Below are 18,097 nucleotides of genomic sequence, written 5' to 3' on the forward strand. Positions count from 1 at the left end.
ACATCAAGTATCAAAGACACAGCATTCCCATTTCCAGTCCCCCCAGGTGCAGCCATCAGCTATGAGCTTGTTCTGTTCCAGCACAGATGCACTATACAACAGCTGCATCACTACCAACCTATGAGAAGTGAGTGAAGGCTCTCTGTTAGCAGATTTTTGCCCTTTGTTAATGACAGCAAGTTTATTCAGCTAGCCTTGCTCATGCTAGAGCAACTCTCCTACCACAAATCATATGCCAGCTTGCTGTCACAGAACAACTGTAACCCAAAGACTACCATGCCTTCAATGGTATCTCAGAAAAGGGGCAAGAATTGGAGCAGGGACAGCACTAATGTCGCTTCCTTCAAACTGTGTGCTCCCCTCCTTTCCTCCGCAGGAGATACATTCTCTCGGGCCGTTAATCCTGGCAGGCACCAACACTTAAGACTGCACTTGGAGAGGATAACTAAGACGTAAGTTTTCCCATCCAGCTGGCTTGCTTACTGGCTTCACCATGAACACCTCTCCTCTTAATAGCATCACAAACTGGAGCCTGGCAGTCTAACCAGAACATTGACGCAGCCAGGTCCCTAGGCAATGATGAATGTCTGTTGTGGGGGATACAAGTATTTTTCTACTCTTCAAACTAGCCAAGAACTAAGCTAGACAATAACCTCCTGCACAAGGCATTGGACTTCTCACCTTAAGATGTCCAGTCCCAGGTGCAATCCTCCTTATTTTCAAGCTGGAGGGAAAATTCTCATTACTTGCTGACTTGCTTCCTAGCACTAGGTAGCCATGTGCTGCCTATTTCCGACTCTGTTCACACTACTTTGATTAGTCAGGAAAACAGACATTGGCAGAGCTGTTAGGATCTTTACAATAGTTATCTAAGATAATTAAGTAGCCAAACAAGTTGAGAAGAGCTGGTGTGGAAGAAGACATGCCTAAGGTGACAAGAAAAGATTGCTTTCAGGACTCTTCTACTCCTAGCTATTTGTTAAAGGCATACCGTCTTCAACGTTTATTAAAAAACCCCAAAAACCCAACTGTGCATTACAGCATTATGCACCGTTCTCCTCTTGCCACAGGGAGATATACCTCTTTCGTAGCTCCTAGCCATAAAGTAATTCAAAGTACAGTTTTCAAGCCAAAAGAGAACCAGGTTTTTAGGGGTTTGCTTTGAGCTTTTAAGATACTTTAGAGCTCCACATACGGAAACATTACAGATTTTCCAATTCTTCTGCTATCCTTTTGAAATTAAACTTACTTTTGTTCACTACATTAATGAAACTCCTCAAAACCCTACCTTCTGAAATTGCACATACAGTCACAAAACCAACACCACCACCATACAGTAGAAGCAGCAGCTCAACAAAATTTGAGATGGGTCAGGTTTGGCAGCAGACGGGCTTGTAGTTGTCACAACCAGGCATCTCCATGGGCCTCTCGGCAGTGAAGGGCTGGCTCAAGTACTGAGTTGTGTCAGCCAGTGCTGCCTGTGGACTGTGGCAGTCAGAGCTGACCAGCTGCCTTTTGAAGTCGGTCAGCTTTTAAGCCTTAACATCCCGCAGCCACACATGCAAAGGTTTAATACACGAATTTTGCAACTTTTAGATTCCACTGATTGTCCGCAACTGTTTGTTTCCTCCTTTTCCTCTCCACCCGAACTGCTTTGACCACTTGAACTTTCCTCCCCAAGCAGCCACACTCAGTCTTTCCAACAATCATGACCACATGACTCCAAATTTTCCCTGTCATTTTCCAGATTGATGCCAGTTCTGCAAGGGATATAACAAGAGACCATACCGTCAACTTGCAGAGTGGCTTTTCTCCCAGCCTCTCATTTCCCATCCTATAAAGACATCCTATAAGACATGCATTTATCCACATCTACCAGTTTGCTCCTTTAAGGTACTACTGCCATAAAAACTTGGTTGCCAACGCAGCCTGGTCAGCTTCTGTGTAGCTGATCTTGGGTCTTTCTTAGCATCAGCCCTAGGACATGAAGGGAGAACTAACTCCAGGAAGGCATCAATTGATCCAGGACCCCGGGGTTCCCCCCCATGGGGGAGGAATAATATGAGTCCGCACAGGCTAAACAAGCATGACGGGATGGCATCCTGCCCCCTCCACCACCTCCAGTGCTCAGGCCTGTCATTCTCCCAGCAACAGCGATGACAGCAAGGCTGGTATGTGGAGCACAAAATCCAGGACACGTGTGTCTGAGGAGAGGCAGACAGAGGCCTGCTTTGTTAGCGACAGCAGAGGAGTCCCATCACAGCTCGGAGATTAACTTATTTTTGCTGCAGGAGCCTGCGATACTCCCAGCCCCACTCCCACAAAAGGTGACTGCGGCGAAGGACAGGCGATATGGGAAGAGCCGAACACCTCTGCCTCCCAGCCCCACCACCGGCCGTTGAGGCAGGAAGGGGAACACTTGTGCACGGATGCTATAACCACATCAGTCAAGGGGCAGAGAGGCTAAGTTAATTTTTAATCGCAATTCTGCTCTCTCCAATTAGATCCTGTACTGCTTCCACCTAGCAAGCGCTGCATGTTTGGTGCTCACTGAAGTTTATGATATTTGGCTCAGGCTAGCACTGTACGTGCCTGGGCCATGCAGCTCTGCCGGTAAGAGCTCAGCTTTCCTCTGCAACACCGCCCTTGCTCTTGCAGCGCAGGTTCCTTCCTGATGAGCTCTGGCAGCTGAAGCACCTCAGCTGCCAAGTCACTGCACAGCACAAATAAGGGGCTCATTTACAAGCACAGTGAAAGAGAAGGAGACAAGCAGGAACAACCTCAACACAAACCATCAGTTGTGGAAATCACCGTCTCGGTACATTTACAGGCAAGTGCAAAGTTCCCACAAACCCTTGAGGAGAGCACACGTGCTCCCGAGCACAACGAGCTCTGAAGGTCAGCCCTGATACTCAAAGTCAAGTAGAAGAGGGTTCACATTTGCATGCATCTACATAGCCGGGAAGATGCTGTCCCCTCTCCCCAGACCCTCTTCCTTAAGGAAAGGAAATGATCAGTTACAAAGAAGCTGCAGGTTGTTTCTATGTACTTTGGCCAGCTGGTCCCCACCACCACTCCTCAGGCTCTGACCCTAGGGAGTGTAAAACAAAGGCAGACCCTATAGGATGTGCTGCTACTAGCTTTTACCAGGCTAGGATGAGGTCAAACCAGCACCAGAATTGGTTTTCCAGTTGCTGTTCCCCTTGCCCCCCCAAACACCTTGAATGCCCTGCATGGCTGGCATGCTGGCTCATTTCTACTATCCCTCCTGCCTGCCAAAGGAGAAACTTGACAGATGCAGAGATGCAGCAGCCAGCGCTGTGAACTAAGGTTCTGCAGCATACCCTGAGGTTCCTGATCCTTCACATCTTACATCTGATGTGGCAGGTGAGATCTTTGGATGAAAGTTCAGCTAGTCCACTGAAGCAACCTCCAAAGCAACCTCAGCTTATTACGAGCCCTGCAAGTGCTTCCTGACACAGCAAGCAAGCGCCACCTTCCCCATGCCTACCCAAGCCTTATATGTTGCAACAGGTTGTTTCCCTCAGGATACTATTACCAGGCTTGACTTTGAAAATCTCTAAACCTCTCCCTGATCCAATCTCACCTCCCCGCCTTCTTTTCACACCACAACAGTGACCAAAGTTAGCTGGGCTCATTTGTAGACAGAGCGACCAAGAAGCCCTGGAGGAGGAGGAGCTCCCCCTGATATACTCAGGTCACAGAGCTGGTTCCCTCTGATGAAAGCAACTAGCACTTGTCCCTAGGAGGGGATCAGCAAGCTGCTGGTTCCATAAAGATGTTTATCTGCATGCTAATTTGCAAGAGGTGAAGGCCATTTTGAAGGCTGGTGCAGTTACTTTTTGCAGTATTAGCCCAATCCAGAAACCAGAACCAGATCAGCCGTATACCAGGCTAGAGACGCACAGAAGCCAGCTGGGGATCAAGAGTTGCTCCCTAAATGGTCACTTCCCCTTCCAGCTCCAAGCCAGACACCTGCACGCAGGAGAGGCTGGGGAAGGGGCAGCCCAGAAAGCCATGATCTGTAACGGCAGGGGAGGAAACAGCCCATCTTTTGCAGGATTCTGAGCCCTTGCACCCCAAAACTCAGCTGCCGAGAATGCTTCTCTATCCATGCACATGAAGAACAAGCACTTGGCAATCAGAAGGTCTCCTGATCATCAGTGATGAGACAGGACAGCTTCACACAACAGTACCAGTTAATGAACAATGACAGAGTTACTAAGTCTCCTGTTAACCAGGTACAGCACTGCCCTCAGGGCAGAGACTGCAAGTTACAGCCACATTAACATACAAAGAACATCCAAAGGAGTTCATCTTGTTGATGTTAATATTCAAAGGCCTTGGACTTTGAGTATACCTGGGAAGTACATCTTGTCTCTGGCAAGCAAATAACTGCAGAGCCAATGAAAGACCAAGGTCTGAATTCACTGAACTTTTCTTTAAGCTCCACTGAGATAATACCAGCTGTGTAATGACCTTGAAAACAAACAGGATCATGTTTGTCATGGAGATTTTCCAAACAGCATCTCTTCTAAAGTTACAATGGAGGGATCTGAAGAACAAGCTGGATCCTAAAAATTAAGGCTGCTAATCAGGGTTACTCTCTCAAACAGGCCACACTTGTGGATGCAGAAATTACTTTTATTTATGCATACGTCACTGATGCCAGCCAGAGGCTCAAGTGTGCACGCAGTCCCTGCACATTTGCTACCCCTGGAGTAAGGGGAGCAGACTAAAGCAAGGCATCAGTTGGCTGCAAGTACTGCAGAAAAACCACTGGAAAGACTAGATTTCTGAGGAAACTCATCAAGTCACACTGCAAAGGTAATTTGTTCCTGGTGCACCTGAAAGACATTAAGCTTTTCTGTTTGACTTCTGTAGTTAGTATATTGTTGTGTGAATAATCTGACAAGCGACAGTGTCATCCAGTCAGACCCTAGATTAGAAAGCACTCGTAGGACTGTCTAGGATGGCAGAGGTTTTTCAGCATGTTTTATCACAAGCAGCACATGTTGTGCATTTTTTTTTAAAGGAAATGCGTATTTTGGAAATGTACTTCTGATGCTTGAGGGGAAGTGATTAGACATTTATAAACCACTATCATACTGTTAAAAAACGCCTCACAGTTCAGTATCAAAGAGCAGCGCAGGTTTTAGAGGCGCCCATTATCATATCTCTATATTTGCAAGGGATGCAATCAGATTCTAAGAACATCTGAACTTCACACTTCAGTTTGAGAGCCAGCATTTAAGTAGGTCTTCAGTCCCTATGACTGGTAAATTGAGAAAGTTCTTTGCTATTTTCAGTCTATACACTCATGCTTGCACGGCATGACAGTATTTGCAGGACAGTATTTCTCCTATTTAAGTAAATCTTTCCATTCAGCAAGACCAGAGAGACAAGTCTGCCAAAAAAAATGGAAAAAAAAAAAAAAAAACAACCCCACAACCTGTCGCAGAAGTCATTTGGTTCTCCTCTCCCCCTTAAAACACAAAAAACCAAAACCAAACAACTTACCAGAAATAGCAGACAGAAGAAAGCACCAAAAGTGCAGTTTAGTGGACTTCTTCTCTTTTTGATTACCACGTACTAGAAAGTTATCTGGGCAACAAACGCTGCAGGTAGGGTCCAGAAAGAAGTCTCCACACTGATGAAAACCAGCACAAGGTGCAGTAAAAATGCAGTTTTCACAAAACTGGTTGGGCAACTCTGTCACTTGACTACATTGGCTCTTTAATGGCTCCAAAAACAAGACCAGGTCAGCTTTGTTTTCTGCACTTGGAGCTGTTACGCTGTAAACTTAACCCCTGAAACGGATGCCTCCACTGGCTCCCCCGCCCACGAGCTGTGCCTGTGTGTCAAAGGCAGCCCCCCCCCATGCTGGCTTGCCCCACACCACCCCATGGAGGAGCAAAGCCCCTGAGCACAACCTGCACCCCAAACTGCAGCAGGGTGGCCAACACAGGCGAGCAGCACCCTGCTTGTGCTCAGGTAAGCTTCTCCTCATCGCGGCTCTGCAGCGGGCAGAGGACACTACTAAGCATTTGCTGTTGCCATCTGACTCATCAGCCTGGAAATTCCCAGAGCAAGTACATGCACAGGACTGGCTCCTGAGCCTCCTTTCTCATGCAGGCAATGCCTTGGATGTCAACAAATCTCCTCTGAGGAGTTGCACAATATCCCTCCCAATGCCACTTGGCTTGGAGATACCTTCCTGAGACCCAGCAGCCTTCCCTCCCTGCCAAAGCACCCAAGGGCTACCGCAGTCCAGGCAAGAAGAAAGCCCTAACACAAGATTCTTTCCTATCTTATGAGACAGCACCAGAGATTGCCAGACTGATGTAGGAGCCAGGTAATATAACTGATTTTTATCTTTTCCACCTCCTCCTCCCATAAAATGCAAGAGGTCAAGGTTGAGGACTTTCTACTGTAAAGTTGCCTTTCAAAACAAACTGGTTTTCAGTTACTTCCATTTTCTCAGATGCTAGGGCAGATAACTAGTGGGTGTTTAGATTCAGCACACCCATGCCAAACATGTTTCTGAGAAGTTACAGCATCTGCTTGAACTGGGAAATGAGGTTTCCTGTTCTTTTTGGTTCTTTCCAGGAATTAGCAAGGATGTAGTAAAGGTGCAGAGCAAGTACTTTTACTTCAAGGGCAGGAAGTTTTCCCCAGCTTAGCAACTTGCACAGCAATTAAACAAACATCCTCTCTCTCTCTACCTTCCCTCTGCCTGTCAAACCTTGGGACTGCACCCTTCTTCTCCACAGGGCTGAGCAGAGCCCAGGCACTGGCACTCAGCATGGGAAGGAAGCTGAGCCCAACTAGGCTTATCCACCACCATTTCCAGCTTATCCACCACCATTTCCAGCAATAGCAGGCTGTTCAGTAGTTCACTCCATAGCTGAAGCCAGACACTGCTAGAAGCCAAGAGCTAGAGATCGCCTACCCAGAAGGGCGTAGGGGGACGAGCACTCCCTTGTGCTTCTCAGGCTAAGCCTCTGGAGAAGCTCAGACACCCTGCCAAGCTAGCTGAGTGCTTACCAGAGCACTGAAGTCCCCTGCTGCTAGGGGACCAGCCCACTGGAGAATGGAAGTGCCTTCTGGCACCAGGATTCTCCAAGATCTCTCCCCTCTAGCTATCCCCCTGATCTTAAGTGGCAGAAAGGAAGAAAAACAAACAAACAAAAAAACCACTACAAAGGAAACAGAGAAGAGACCTCTGGCTCGTTATTGCAAATGATTGTGAAGCTTTAGAATTAAGTCAGCTTTCTGGAACAAGAGAATAGACAGGCTATTAGTCTACTTTAATCATATCACATGCTTTGTATCAGAACCTCTGCTGATAGCAAGGCACTGATCTCAAGAAGCAGAGGTTTTTAACCCTTTAGCCCCACAGACAAGCAGAGCTGGAAGACTACTGCAGACTCAGCATGACCAGAAAGTCACATAAGTCCTACTGGCACAGAGAAGTGCCTCAGCCCACAAAGCGATGCATCTTTTGGCCTGTTCACAACAGCCCCTTTACTATTTGTGATCTCAGGAATCTTGTTTTTGCCAAATACACCATTTGCTAATTGCAGCACCCTCAGCATTTACCAGCTGTCAGTATGCCTGTGCCCACTGAACCACTCCTGTTCCCCTGCTAGTATGATGGCACTGGTACACGTGCTTCTAGAGCAGAAGATCACAGATCAGCAGCTGTAATAATCATCCCTCTTCAACAAGGTCTGCCCTACCATAACCATGGCCCCTTCACTCTACAACCTGAAGGACCTCATTGCAGGGCTGCTAGTACCCAGAGTCAGAAGAACAGGACTCCTGCAAGATTCTCATGCGAAGTATCTCACGGTGTCTCCCAGACACGCGTATCGGAGAGGACAAGAAAAGCAACTCAGCAAACCCACTGGCTACAAGTAGACAGGGACAGCTAAGCAAGGGGTCTGCAAACTCAACGGACTCAATGGTACAGAGCCATTCGCACAACACTGGTGCCGCAGCCACGAAAGGTTACTGCTGGACCCAGCCTCTGCACTCACTGCCCTCTGCCCTAGGACAAGCTTTACTTCCCATCAAACTACCCAAGGGCCACACAAGAGCCCATGCCCGACCGGAGCCTGGTCTGCCTGCTGGCGGAATGAGCATCGTCACAGTCTGAGGACAAACATTTCACAACATCCTGAGTTTCATGCCACAGATACTACTTGACACTATCAGCAGGCATGAATGAAAAGACAAAACCAGAACTATTAAAAGCTTCAGAGGAAGGGACTCTGTCTCAAGCAGCCCCTCTTTCGGAATGATGATTCCAGAGAGGGCAAAGGGCAAGAAAAGCCCTGAAGTACAAGAGTTTAGAGCACAGATGTTTTGAGTCATTCCCTTCTACTCAAAAATATCCACCTGCAACCACATTTTCCCCCTCCAATTTCAATGTGAATAATACAAATTTCTTCACATTTGTAACTGGCAGCACCTGGCCACAACAGCCCAGCCCCTCGCTGGTCTGATCACTCTGAGGATGCAGCTCAGAAGCAATTTTGTGCTTTACTCTGGAAGAGTCAGTCCCAGCAGAGGCTGCTGTACAGTCTCCAAGATGTACAGCAGCATTGTCTATCACTTTTTTCTTCCACCTTCGCAGAGCAGTCTCCTCACTCCAAGCCCTTCCTACAGGGGAAAGAAAGTGGAAAAGAAAGCTGCATTGTATGGCAGCAAAGGGCAGCACTGTGAGGAGCAAGAGTAACACAGCACAAGCTGTTACAGAAGCTGCAGTGAAGCTGCTTCGTTCCCAGCCTAAGCATTTCGGGAAGTGAAATGCCACAATAAGAAATCTCAGCAGACAAAGCTGGAAAACAAAGGGGGCCTCTAGAAAACACATAGCCAGCTGGAAGAGATGCTCAAAAGCTTTTGGTTTCCCTTCTATGAAGATGGTCCTGGAGGCCAAGGCAGACTGCAATACCTGCTGACTGCTGCATTACGGCAGGTAATCCCAGCAGACTTAATTGTAGCAATGTGAGAACATTACTCAATTATAGACCTGCCACCTGCAGTTAAGATCACCTCTCCACCAAATACCATCCAAAAAAAGGAAAATCATCAATCCAGCCTTCCAAGCACCACATGCGTAGGTTGTGGACAGGACTGCTTCAAGCCAAGAGGAACAGACATATGGGATAAGTTCCCCAGGAATTTGGCAGTTAAAATAGACAGCAAGACTTCGAAAAGCTGGGTTTGTTTTGGGAAAAGGAGGGGCCTCCTTGGAGTCTGCAGATCCACACACAGTGGTCTGGAAAACGGGTTCAGCTGAACCCAAACCAAGGGAGGCTGGGTGGCCTTTTCTACTTTCTTGAAAGGGTCTCCTTTTCTAAATTTAGGGCACAAATACTTCAGGAGACTATTTGATGGAGCAATGCTAGAAGAATGAGATAGAAAAAGGGTAGTTCAGAGGTATTTATTTTAAAAAGAAAGAACTTTTATCCAGAATAACTGAATTACAAATATCAGATAAGCCTCAATGCAGAGATAAATGCTCCCAGGAAACAGCAGGGCTGTTTCATCTTTAATTGGTAAATCACAATTGAGGCTTTTTAGATTACTCTTTAATAGGGCTGCAGACAGATTTTTTTTTTCTTACTTGCCTGTCCCACCACGTTGTGCTCTTTCCCCCACAGCCCACTCCCCAGAGACTGTTTCTACTTCACATCAGCTCTACAATTTTTAATCAAGCCAAATGTACTAATAACATCGAATTACAGCAAGGGGTCTCATGCATGCTACCTAGGCAGGTAAGGGCTGCAACAGAAGGCTCCCTCTGCTCCCAGAACACACGCCCACCCCTCGCTAGCGCAGCAGCTTGAAACCCAGCCCAGCAAAGCCCCATCACCTGCTCCTCCTCCGACAGGAGGCTGCCAGCAGGACAGCCACCCACCGCAGGATGCCGGGACTCTCCGCCAAGACCCTGGGCAAAGGAGTAACCAGACAGTACCACAGTAACATGGATGGCCGCTGACCCGGCTCAGCTCACACACTGCTGCACAGGCTGTTCCTCCTGACAGCAAACACCCTGTGCCGAAGGCTGTCTCTCCTCTGGGCAAACAAGGAGCAACTGTTTAGGTTCCCACGGGACAACACCGCATGCATGGCCATCTACTTGTATACACGCTGGTAGGTCTTGCTTGTAGCTGACAGCTGAGATAGAAGAGATTTCCCATCTGCCTGAAGCTACGCAAAGCACAAACTTACTGTTTTACTACAGGATCAAGTCTAAACCACTGCCACGACAGCGCCCAAAGCTGCAACACGACGGATTGGGAATGAATGCAGAAACACCCAGGCTCTGACACCACCAGCAGGACTGCAGCATCAAATCAAACGAGCCTTTGAGGTCTTGGACTCAGGCATTAAAGCAGCTTACTGTTCCTCCCTTGAAATAACCTCTTCTGACAAGGTAGCAGCCAGTTTGATGCTGCTTTTGACATTAAGAAATTCCCATGCGGTTTCGGCAACAGCATTTTGGTCACCTGGGTTTCGTTCCAGGAAGCCACGAGTCACAACGCCTCCCCCAGGGAGCAGGGGCGAGAGGAAACTCCGACCTGTCAGGTCCCCTCACGTCAGGCGGAAGAGGCACCAGCGGCCGTGGGCATCACCTCCCACCCCTCGGGAGCAGGCATAACCACCCTCATTTTATCTGCACTCAGACAAGTTGTTATTGCCCTTGGAGGATCCAGTGGGAGGGACCTGCTGAGCCCCGTGCAGCCAGAGCAGCCACCTCCTGCAGAAAGTCCCACAGAGGGGCTGGGGCTCGCTTGCAAGGCTGACCTGCCCGACAGGGCTCCACTCCCCCTCACCACCAGCCTCTGAGGACCTCCGTTGTACCCCCAGCCTCCCCTCCGTCCTGTGCAGCATCCCCAAGGAGGTGCAGCAGACTTCTTGGGAGCAGAAAGAGAAGGGCTGTGCCTTTACCTGGTTTCGCATGGCTCAGCAAGGCTTCTCTGCACAGCTGTGATCTAGCACTGTCCTGCACAGCAGCTGCCCAGCAGAAGTCTTCTCTAATTAAAAGAGCTTCCTTCAGGAATAGGCAGATTTACTGCACAACTCAGAGGGCTCTTTAGTTATTCCATGTGCAGTGTCTCTGCAAACCTGCATTAGAAAGGGACCTGAATGCAAAGAAGAGCCCAGCAGCTTCTTGGACTGTTGGGAAAGTACATCCTGGCAGCTGGGTTTTGTCTGGTTGGGTTTTTTTCCCCCCCCCAGAAGAGACTTCAGAGATGAGCATAATTAGAACTGCTGCCTGCCTTTTAAGCCCCAGATTCTTCAAGCATCCAGCACAGATGCTGGAAAGTAGTTCCCATCTCTGCTTGGTCAGTGGAAAATTCAAGGCAACACCAGGGGGAAACAGCCTTGCTATCCTGCAGGTCAGCAGTCTCCTCAATCCAAGTCCAGCACAGTATTCTGGAGCCACGCTTCTGTATGAACAGGGAGCCTAGCTCCATGATCACAAGACACAGAAGATGGGGAGTGAGGGGACAGGAGAGAGAGTTTACTTAGTAAAGCACACTAGGAAGCTGAGGGCATTCCAGCAAAGCTGCTCAAGACTGACTCATCACCAGCAGCTTCAGTCCATGCTGACACAGAGCAGACACATGACTGGCTCCACAGCGGTCAAGAGGACACCGATTGCGCCACACCATCAGCACGAAACAAGCCCCAGAACCAATGCACAATAATAATTGCAGTACTAGAGGATGGTGTCCTATCACCACACCAGCCAGAATGGTACCGTTTTATGCGAAGAGTACTCTACAAATTATTTTATTACAAGCAGAAAGGAGATGAGCAGAGCAGTCTGCATAGTGCCTTTCGAAAGCAGGCATGTTAGCTCTGGGGACCAGAGTAAAAAAAAAAAAAAAACAACCACTCCATACTGACACTACTGAATACAGAACCTCTCTTCAATTTCTGTCCACACATATTTCAAGTAATGTTAAGTAAGCCATTTGAAGGACCAAGGAGAAATCAGAAAAAAATCAGGTAGGAAGGGAATAAGACATTCCCAACACAGATATTTTTGCCTCTAAGACTAGGGCACCTAGAAACTGAAATGCCATGAAAGGTACAGAAACTTCCCTGGAAAAGTCTAACTAGAGCACTGAGCCATTATTGTGCAACAGTAGAGCTCTTCTAGTTAATTTAGACTTCACAATTGATTCCCAACCAAACTGCTAATCATCTATCACAGGAGACATGCCAGCTCCGGGCATTTAGGATTTGCATATTCTTATATTATGGGATGATGGCAGCAGCCCATGCAGTCCTAGTCAAGTGCCAAGATGTCACTTCCACACCTGCCTCGCGTGCTGCTCCTGAAGCCCCGCACCAATACAGCGCAGGTGGTGATCCCGCAGCCCCCCAGTGCATAAAACACCTACAGGCAACTCACTCAAACCTGTGCCAGTCTGATACGCCAGCCCAAGCGAAATCAGGGTCCTGCAGTGAGTTGCTATTAAAACTAGACAGACAATTTGCTGCATGAAGCCTCTCCTGCAAGAGCAGGAGGTGAGGGCATCGAGCTCCTGTGTGGCCCCTTGACCCCATCCTGGCGAGGGCACAGAAACCTCATGGATCACAGAAGCAGTGGCCAAAGGAAGGTGCTGGCAGAGGACACTGCCACATCCAGTGACCATAACCTCTTCTCCAGGGCAACTGCAAAACAGGCTCCTTCATTCCCAACAGGTAGGGCTACTTTACAGCAAGTTTGGGCCCTGCTATGCACATCCCTGTAAGCTAGCTCCTCTCCCTCCCCTTTCCCAAACTGCCTCCATGGCAACGGATGGGGAGCGGCAGCAGAAGGGACCAAAGGCAGTCCCAGACTCCAGCTGTGGGAAGGTCAGCTCGGCTGAAGGTGCATGGCTGCAGCTCTGACGGCTCATCCCTTCCTTTGCTTGCGTAGAAGAGACCTCCCTCTGGCTGAAGCAGAATTATTCTTGCCTACAAGGGGAACTCTCCATTATATAACTTCAAATCTCTGGGCTGCTGGATATCCGAACATATATAGCTTGTCCCACATCAGCATTTCTCCAGTACACATGGCAATGGGATTATCATCATACTGAAAGATATCAGCAATCTGCTTACAGCCCAGCAACAATTTTGCAGTAAAGGGTAAAGCGCTTTCATGATGCACCTGTGTGCTCAAGGCTGCACTGCAGAGAAACTGAAACAGCAGCCCAGTAGCATTCTTAACAAATGCCACCAGCCCTTTGCCCATATACAAGGCTCCTGGTGGCACAGGAGAGCTGGCCCTTCCCAGCTCCTGAGCTCCTTAAAGACAGACAGGCCACTTAGCTCAGCAGCAAGTTTCAGAAATTAAGTACATGCACCGCACTTTGATTTGACTTGTTTTTAAATGGTGTTGTCCCAGTTCTGAAGCTCCATCAAGGAGATAAAAGAACTAGAGCAGTCAGCCAGACAGCCCATGCAAGTGCCTCTTCCCACAGGAGAAAGCCTGCCTTCAGCTTAGTCTCCTTCCCTTTCTCCCCTGTATTTACTTTGGAGGAGCCTCGAACCACCCAGCTTCCCTGGCCCTGCTGTGTCTGAGAGAACACACGCTTGGGTACTGAGCCGGCAGTCTCCGATCCCCATCCCAACTGGCTACTCTTTTATTCCCTTTTTCTCCTGTCATCTACCAGGCAGTCCCTTTCGCAGAGCTGCCCACAGTAACGCCTCATCTTTCTTCCAGAAAATTAGCTCGCTCTGAATCTGTCAGCGCAGGCAAGCAATGATTTAAGCTATCTCCAGCACCGAGTTGCTTGTGCTTCGCTTATCACCTCGTCTAGGTTCAAGTCAGCCATTAACTGCTTCAGTGTTTCCGAGCCCTGATAGCCCAGATAGCTTTCAGCAAACAGGCTCTGCCACAGCGGACCAACCATCAAGGAACTGCTGGCGCTGGCTGTGCCTCCCCTATTATTCCTTTTACCATGCCAAGAGAGAGCCTGTAATTTTCAGCCTTTCCTCCATTTCATTCCTTCTTTAAGAATACAGACAAACCAGGAAGAGACGGAGGTGGTTAGGTAACAACTGCAGCTCATTACACACCTCCTAAAGAGAAGGTGGCTCACGCAGCCGTCCCTTCACGCACGTGTCGTTAATCATTTGCCTGTAGAAAGCTCTAATCCCACGTTCTTCCAACAGAAGTATCAGTGCAAGAGCACAGTTTATTTCTTAGCCCATCAAAGCTGACAACCACGGGGCAGTGGGCAAGGCTACTGGGCCCAGCTCACCCTTTGCTGTACAGAAGGACCCCAGATCCCAGGATGTCATGATCCATAATCGGAGACAAATGAAGGCAGGGAAGGAGAAGGGGAGGCAGACGTGGTGCTCCTGTTTCAGAGAGGTGAAGTTAAGGCACTGTATGGTAAGGGCCAGAGTTTCTGGCAATAAGAAGTTAATTTTGATGCACACAAGTTTTTCCGAAGAGGAAACTGAGGAAGAAGTGCAAGAACTGAGGCTCCAACCATCCCTTGTTGCACAGGCCGACTGAAAGCATCACCACCTCCTCCAGCCTTCCAAGCCACTCAACCACAGCCCGCGCCCTGCTAGACCCACACCAGCACCTCCCACTCGCCAGCGAACAGAAACAGAAAGGAGACCAGGAAGAAAGCAGCTGCCACACCACAGGCACCATTAAAGCGGAGCAATAATTACCACTTTGGATAGCATGGGGCATGGTCCACCTCCCGGCGTCACCCTGGCTTTCCCGTAACAGATCCTGTGCCATCGGTGCCTGAGGTCCTTGTGGCAGCGCCTTTTGCCTCTGCTGCTTGCTTCCCACTGTAACAGTGCCAGTGGGCACCAAGAACCACAGCCATGGTTTGAGTTGGAAAGTGCCTCGGGGCCTGTGGTTACCAGAGGCCTGCAAGACTCCCACCTGCACCTCTCTGATTTAAACATCTACTAGATGAATGCCTGCAGTCCTAGACGGTTCCCTGCTGCCTTACAGCTGCGACACAATGACCCAGAGAAAGAGGAGAGGGATAAAACCTTTCCTCAGCTACGGTCAGATAAGGAATTTCATATGAATCCCCTCCTGCACTTCAGGGTGTTGCAAGCAGAGAGTGGTTTGGGTAGCAGGGGCAGGAAACCTCCACGGAGCTGTGGGAAGGCCTTGTTAGAGCATCTCCTGCACCAGCTTACGGTTGCAGGTCACACTACACCTGCCTGTCCCCCGAGAACTAAAATAGAGACAATAACAGGAATGAAGAGAGTCCAGATGAGCCACATCATTAAAGCCGCTAAATCCTCTTAAGGGAGGAGCTTCCATGCAGCAGGACAGAGATTGCCTACAGGGAGAGCTTTCTCCAGGCACTGAGCTTGCATCTTGCTCTATTTCTGTTGGATGCAGGTAAGAAGCTGAGCAAATGCTGCAAGACTTCACCCAGCCACCCCTGCCCTGCAGCACAGGGACAAGGCTGTCGTCCCAGCAGTCCCCAGAGCCCTCAGCAAGGACGGACAAGCCCAGGCCAAGAGGGGTTTGGGCCCAGAGAGGCTCCACCGAGTGAAGCTACTTTGGAAGCAAGATCCTTCTATGAAAGAGGTGTTAAATGAAAGGACGTTAGGAGTGAGGAGAGGCTACTCATTTCCCTGAGCCACTCCAAATCCACACATTGGCTTGCTGAGCAGGTGGCAAAGGTCCTTTTCACCCATGTGGCAGCCCAACCTGAGAAAGCACCCATGGATTTTTTTTTTTTTTTTTTTTTTAAAAGAAGCACAACTGTCGGTGTGGGACTTCTTCCTCCAGCCAAAGGACCAGAAACAAGCACGAATGTTAAAACCACCCCACTGCAGCAACCACAAAGAGGTCCTGCGATGGGACACTGGCAGGACTGTGACTGCAGCAACCACAAAGAGGTCCTGCGATGGGACACTGGCAGGACTGCGACCGCCCGTGCAGTGACACTGCAGAACAGGTCATTGACCACACCACCAGTGCCCTTCTCCCCTGTTAATGCTTTCTTCCCACTTAGGGCTCATGAAGTATTTAGTAAGATCCGAGTAATTTGTCATTTTTCCAGCTTGTTTGTCATATGCTTATCTTGACACCAGCATACTGCAGTGCTCTACCACGATTGCTCCTCTCACTAGACACCTCCCTCTAGGTTTTCAGAGCAGTGTTTCTACACTTGGACCAAAGCATAGACCCACCCACCCACCCCACCAAAAGGATCCTAGCCACACGCTTCTGCTCGATAGTTCTCATGCAGCAAGCAAGCTTCACAGCAGCAGGCTCACGCCTCGGGCTTGAAGAGGACTTTTCTCAAGCCCAAGGTGCCTGAGAAAGTTAAAAAAAAAAAAAAAAAAAAAAAAAAGTCTTCCGTGGAGAGGAAGTATCACTGATGGCTGATTTCAATACAGCACTCTCCAGTTGTACACCCTCACTTGCACAGAAGTGTACGGGTGTTTTCAGAAGCTACACATCGAGAGGCCTCGCTAGCACTGGGATAGGTTACGTCCCTGCGAACTCCTACTGCCAGTACAAACATCTCCAAGAGCTGCTCTTCTCCAAGAGCACCGCAGCAGGACACTCTGTCCCTCCCTTGCACAGCTAGTAAAGTTGCAAGCTCTCATCTCATGCACAAGATGGAAATGCTAGAGCTGGTCCAAGACATAGGAACACTTCATCCTGAACTAGCTTTACCATTTACTGAAGCCAACATTCAGACTCCAGGATGTTGGGTTTCCCGCCCCCGCTCCCCCCCCCCTTTTTTTCTTTTTGTACTGAGTGCTCCATTTTATGTTAAAGCATACACAGCACAGCTTTTATGCTCTGGGGCAGAAACTGCATGCCTGGGTTGTAACAAGCCCTTACCCCTGTATCAACAGATTTGTTAACAGTCACACTGCAAGACGATTCACAGCCAACATCTACCCAGCTGTTGCAATGGAAGCACTACTCTGAACTCTTCTCTTCACTGGGACATTAAAAGGAAGAGGAAAAAAAAAAAAAAAAAAAAGGGACACAGCAGGCTGGGCCAGTACTAGATTTCTGTAGCTGTAATAGGGGTAAGATTGCTACAGAGGCAACTAATCTACATCTTAGAAATCAATCAAGACCGAGTCCCGCTGAAGACAGCGGCATTGCCCAGTCTCTCGGTAGGCAGCCGAGGCACATTCAGCCTGCCGAAACCGCTTTACAGCGCCAACACGCCCGGCCTGCAGGACTCATTCCTGCGTGACACCAGGTCCACTGCACCTGATGATCTTTTTCGGGGCACCTATCAGCTACGCGAGAGGATCGAAGCTCACCCACCCGTTTGAACGGGCACCCGCGGAGGCACGCGTGTGAGCCGTGAGCAGCGGGGACTCGCCCCAGAGGGGCGCCCCGCGGCCCCCGCAGCAGCCCCCGCGGGGAGGAGGCGCGGGAGGGCTGCCCGCCCGGCCGCCCCCCGCAAGGGGCTGCGCTAACCGCGGCGGGGATTTTCGCCCCGCCGCGCCCGGGGGAGGCGCTCCCGGTCCCGGCCGCCAGCGCCCCGCGGAAAGCCCCCGGGAAGTCCCCGCCGCTGAGAGCCCCGCCGGGACCGGCCCCCGCACCGCCCCGCCGAGACCCCCGGGCCGAGGGGAGCGCGGCCGCCGGGCCCGGCTGAGGGGGTCCCGGCCCTCGCCCTCTCCTCCCGGGCCGCGCCGCTCGCCGGCCCCACAGAGAGGGCGGCCGCAGCGCGCCTACCTGCTGGGCGGGCTCCCCACGGCTCGGCGATCCGCTCCCTCCCTCCGCCGATGTGGCCCCGGCTCCGCTCCCGGCCCCGGCTCTGCTCCTGTCCCAGCGGGGCGGAGCAGGCGGCTGCGCTGAGCCGGCCCCGGGGCGGGCCGCCCCCCGCCCGGCCCCCGCTGGGGAGGCCGCGGAGCGCCGGCGCCGCTGCCGGCGGCCGCGTCGTGCCCTACCCGGGGCTGGCGGCCCTGCTGCGAGCGCCCGCCCGCGGCTCCACACGGTGCCCCGCTCGCCGCCTGCCGCCCTGCTTTGGGGCCAGCCTCTCGCTCGGCTGCTGCATCCCGTTTACACTCCCCCCTCAAACCAAGTAACACC

General features: G+C 50.3%; 1 protein-coding gene across 1 annotated transcript in view; it reads right to left on the bottom strand.

Annotated features, from left to right (window-relative positions):
* The window catches only part of CD82 (CD82 molecule), a 41,535-nt gene extending 23,721 nt beyond the window's left edge, over positions 1-17,814 (bottom strand). The window contains exon 1 of the mRNA XM_082317167.1: positions 17,741-17,814. The gene's annotated coding sequence lies outside the window, so the exon portion shown is untranslated. The remainder of the gene's footprint in view (positions 1-17,740) is intronic.
* Between the last annotated feature and the right edge of the window lie 283 nt (positions 17,815-18,097).

The sequence above is a fragment of the Platalea leucorodia genome (assembly GCF_965183815.1).
Source record: "Platalea leucorodia genome assembly, chromosome: 7".
Lineage (NCBI taxonomy): Eukaryota > Metazoa > Chordata > Aves > Pelecaniformes > Threskiornithidae > Platalea > Platalea leucorodia.